Genomic DNA, 5,056 nt, shown 5'->3' on the forward strand with positions numbered 1-5,056 from the left:
GGTGGCTGCCTTGGTTCCATGCCTGAAGCAAATTTCTTGTGTGTGTGTGTGTGTGTGTGTAACATACTTGGCCAAATAAAGTGATTATCCTTATCCTTTTTATTATAGTCCAATATATGATATACATTAATGTGGACTGTGCCATTCTGCTTAATGAGTATTTTTACTTTTGTACTTTTACTAAAGTAACAATTTGAAAGCAGGAGTTTTACTTGTAACAAAGTATTTTTACACTGTGGTATTGCTACGTTTACTTAAGTAAACAATCTTAGTAGTCCTTCTACCCACTGCCAAGGTGCATAGTTGAGAAAAATAAACTGAAAAGGTCACAAATTCAGCAACACCTTTATCTACTTTACAACAACTTTACTACTACCAAGTGCAAGAACTTTGTATTTCCATTACAGACGTACACTGCCATTACTCTTTCACCTTTTTGGTGTTTTTACAACAGTATTCCAAGTGATACAGCTTAATTATTTCTTATGTTTAGCTGAAATGCATTAGTCTGACCAAAACAATACTTTTAATGCTGGAGTTTTAACCATTTAACCAACTTAAAACTTTTACTTATTCCACAAATATATGCAATAACATGGTATTACATAGATGTCGTGCCCCCTGTGTTATGCCTGTCACTAGCTCCAATTCATCAGGGATGATAGTGGCAATGTTTTTACTGAAAATTCAAATATTTTTTTGGAATTAACATCAGACAGATTTAAGTTCTAGATTTGTAATCAGTGACTGATTATTTTCCTGTCTGCAGTTGCAGCTGTCTTACAGCTGACAGTGCTATAAACACACAGCAATTAAAGAACCGATTCCAAAAATGTCTGGTCTGCTTTCTTTCACTTTTATTTGCTTTAACAATTTAAATATTTCATGCACAAATGGAATACATGTTCAGTGTCTTTGACTTTCTGTAAAAATACACTTTAGTCTTTGAAATAACAAATTTTCAGCAAACTGTGGCTCTATTTCAGAAGCACTGAAGCACTAACATCATCACTGTGTCTTTGCTGAGAGCAAGTGTACTCGTTGCAACAAGAAAGGGTTTGCTGACTAAGTTTTGCTGATTTTTTTTTACAGTGTTTACATGTGCCAATATACTGTATTGTCATCCATTCACAGTGCAGAGGTGCTTTTTGCCAAACTTGGTTACAGTAAAGTTCTTTGCAATCAGTGAGAAAAAATATTTCTTTATCTACTATATCAAATCAATACAGCAAAACACACAGACATTAATTTTCGGTGCAAACTGTTAAAATGGAAAACGATAAATTAAGAACACAACAGCAGCTGAATGTGTGTATTCATCACTCCTTGAAGAAACCATTAACAAGTAAACTGCTGGGTCTAAAAGGTACTATATACTCTCAAATATCACAACTGTGATTTTTAGTGCAATTTCACTTGTTTACATCACAGCTTGCTTTTTCTCCCTTCTCCTTTAACCATGCACAGAGAAAGGTGGTCTGTAACAAAAATGTTCACCTTGGAAAAAAAATAAATGCATGGTATAGTTTGCATTAAAAAGTTATCTATAAGTAATTTGTTTTTCACATTTAGCACTAAATAACCTTGCAACTGCTTCCTGCAACCAGAAGTGAGGACTAGTATTATACATCTAATAAAATTATAGAGTTATTAATGATTTGTAGCCATGAAGAGAATTAATATGCATTTCTTCAAACAGATCTATAACAGATTAAATTCTCAAGTAACCACCCCACCGTACATTTACACAGTCAGATAATGAAATCTTTTGAAAGACTGCCTCCTACACATTTGAATAATCTTTTTACAAAATATGAAAAACAGCATCCCACTGTCTTGGCTGTTTCTCAGATTTCTGCACACTCAAGTCAATTAAATTCAACACGTCACCTTTGTTTCTACAGACATTCAGAGACGTCATGTCCCTAAGACTAAGTTTTGCTTTTGAGTTTTGGAAAAATCCTGTGATTAAGGCCATTAAGATCATTATCTTGTTCAAATACATGTGTAGAGAAATACAGTGTTGGTCATTTATAAACAAAAAATAGGCTACTATTAATGCCCTGTTGTTATAATTATATACAAGTAGTGATACAGATTGTGCATAAAATGCAGTGGCTTTCATGCCTTGTCAAATGAGATGTTTATCTTGTAATATTTTCTTAAATCGTCACATTGGACATATGTAAGGCCTGTGTAACAATACATGAGATGGGTGCTGAAGTGTGTAAAGCATCCTGTCATGATGTACTTCAAAAAACTAATCATCTCTTAATGGATTTTTAGAGAGGCTTGAATCCATGAATCTTCCACCGTATATCTTGGTAGCCTAACACAATTCCATCAACATACTTATATTTTATATTTATTCATACATTTACATATTTTATATTTATTTAAAGGTCCACAAGCAGGAAACTCCCTCTCACACAAAGACTAAAGTGCTGAAGCCAAGAATGCACTGTCTGCATCCAACTGTTTACTATCAGAGTTTAAATATAATCATGTCGTAAGACGTGTTTGTTTGGGTATAGTAGGAAAAACTAACATCTTTTCTCATGCAGTCATACCCACAGAATTTGTAAGTGATAGGTTTGATGGCAGTCAGCTATTCAGGCTTTACCATTTTGTTGCTATGTAGATATAAAGAAGGAAAGTGGAGTCACATATAATAAACAGCCTGGCAGGACTGTGGGAGCTCAAACTCACTCACGTAGAGTCAAATAATGAGGGGGCAGCAGCTTCTGTGCCCTGACAGGAAAAACAAGAAGAGATGTTAGAGGCAGGAGAATTTTTTTTTTTCAAGTATCTGTCTAATCACCCTTCATTCTCCATCCTGGTAATAAAGTGATCCCTTCCTCATGCAATTACACTGTACAAAATAATGGACAAAATCCATAGCTTGTTCAGAAATAAATTCCTAAGTGGTTTTATGACTAATTCATGTGAACTTTGTGGCATTTATTTTGTTATTTCCTTTAAAAACAAAGTACTTTGTTTTGCAAGGACCTTGGATTCATATAGTATTTAAGTGTCACATAACACCTTCCTTTTTCTAGCTTCCTAAATGTCCTTGACACAGCTGAAGTTGAAGAGCTGAACAGCCAACAAGTACAATGCCACCGACATCAGTTTAACTTAAGTTAAACATCTGGCAAACACAGCTATTTTTAGCTACCACTTAGCTTTTTACCTTAACATCCAGTCATTAGCTTGTATACAAACCTAACATGTCACTTCCTCTGACACAAACAGCTCAGTCTTGGGATTGTAGCTGTGTCAGAAAGGAGAGAAAGATCCAGGATGCAGGTGAGAGCAGGCCAGCTGCAGGGAGACAGCGCAGCTTTGGGCTGTTTAAGACCCCTGAAATATTTTTCCATGTAAACTGTTCAGATGATTAAATGAGTTTATCCATATTCTATATCTCTGTGATTGAATTTTGGTCATGGGGCTACAGTTAGTTTTAGTATATTTGGATTAACTGTGGAGTTCTTCTGCTGTGTGCAGATGGGTGTCATGGCATATGTCCATATGTAACCTGTGTGCACAGTTGGGGGCTGGGGGGCTAATAGAAGTATGTGTTTGTATGTGTGTGTGTGGGGTGGGGTCCTTTGGAGCTCATCTTGTGCCGAGCATGCGCAAGACACGTGATGAGCCTGGAGGGATGTATTGGAAAAATCTACACTGAGTTTAGCTTCACTCACAACTAGCAAGAAAGTACACTAAAATTTTGTGTTTATTTTTACCTGTAAAATTTTAAGCTTTATATACATAGACATGTGTGTGTATATATATATGTATGTATGTATATATAAAATTCCCCACTCGCTCCCCACTTTGGGGCGGTCTTGTATTCCTTCCTTCAAGCTCGGGTCCTCTACCAGAGGCCTGGGAGCTTGAGGGTCCTGCGCAGTATCTTAGCTGTTCCTAGGACTGCACTCTTCGTGTTCTTATTACCACGGGGACCACTTGTGCCTTCACCTTCCACATCTTTTCTAGCTCTTCTTTCAGCCCTTGGTATTTCTCAAGCTTCTCGTGTTCCTTCTTCCTGATGTTGCTATCACTTGGGATTGCTACATCTATCACTATGGCCTTCTTCTTCTGTTTGTCCACCTCTACTATGTCCAGTTGGTTGGCCATTACCAGTTTGTCAGTTTGTATCTGAAAGTCCCACAGGATCTTAGCTTGGTCATTCTCAACCACCTTTGGAGGTGCATCCCATTTTGACTTTGGGACTTCCAGCCTGTACTCGGCACAGATGTTTCTGTACACTATGCCAGCCACTTGGTTATGGCGTTCCATGTATACCTTGCCTGCTAGCATCTTACACCTCGCTGTTATGTGCTGGATTGTCTCGGGTATCTTGTGCACAGCCTGCACCTGGGGTCCTGTCTGGTGTGGTAGACCCCGGCCTCTATTGATCTTACACTTAGAGCTTGTTCTTGTGCTGCCAGGATTAGTGCCTCTGTGCTGTCTTTCAGTCCAGCTTTGTCCAGCCACTGCTAGGACTTTTTGATCAGCCACTTCTACTATTTGACGGTGGTACATACCGTGCAGAGGTTTGTCTTTCCATGAGGGTTCCTGTTCCTCCTTCCCTTGTTCCTCTGCTTTCTGCTGCCTGAGGTATTCACTAAGCACGTCATCACTCGGGGCCATCTTCCTGATGTACAGGTATTCATTGATCTTTGTTGTTTCATCCTGGATAGTGGCTCTGACGCTCACTAATCCTTGGCCTCCTTCCTTCCGCTTAGTGTACAGTTTCAGGATGCTGGACTTGAGGTGAAACCCGCCATGCATTGTAAGGAGCTTCCTTGTCTTGATGTCAGTGGCCTCTATCTCCTCCTTTGGCCAGCTTATTATGCCAGCGGGGTACCTGATGACCGGCAAGGTGTAGGTGTTAATTGCCCAGACTTTGTTCTTTCCATTCAGCTGACTTCTCAGGACTTGCCTTACTCTCTGCAGGTACTTGGTGGTTGCTGCTTTCCTTGCGGCCTCTTCATGGTTCCCATTTGCCTGCGAGATCCCAAGGTACTTGTAGCTGCCCTCAACATCTGCT

General features: G+C 38.9%; 1 protein-coding gene across 1 annotated transcript in view; it reads right to left on the reverse strand.

The window, feature by feature from the left end:
• Positions 1-827: 827 nt before the first annotated feature.
• The window catches only part of hsf4 (heat shock transcription factor 4), a 29,245-nt gene continuing 25,016 nt past the window's right edge, over positions 828-5,056 (reverse strand). The window contains exon 13 of the mRNA XM_020604388.1: positions 828-2,751. The gene's annotated coding sequence lies outside the window, so the exon portion shown is untranslated. The remainder of the gene's footprint in view (positions 2,752-5,056) is intronic.

Source organism: Monopterus albus, unplaced genomic scaffold (assembly GCF_001952655.1).
Source record: "Monopterus albus unplaced genomic scaffold, M_albus_1.0 scaffold65.1, whole genome shotgun sequence".
In the NCBI taxonomy this organism is placed as follows: Eukaryota; Metazoa; Chordata; class Actinopteri; order Synbranchiformes; family Synbranchidae; genus Monopterus; species Monopterus albus.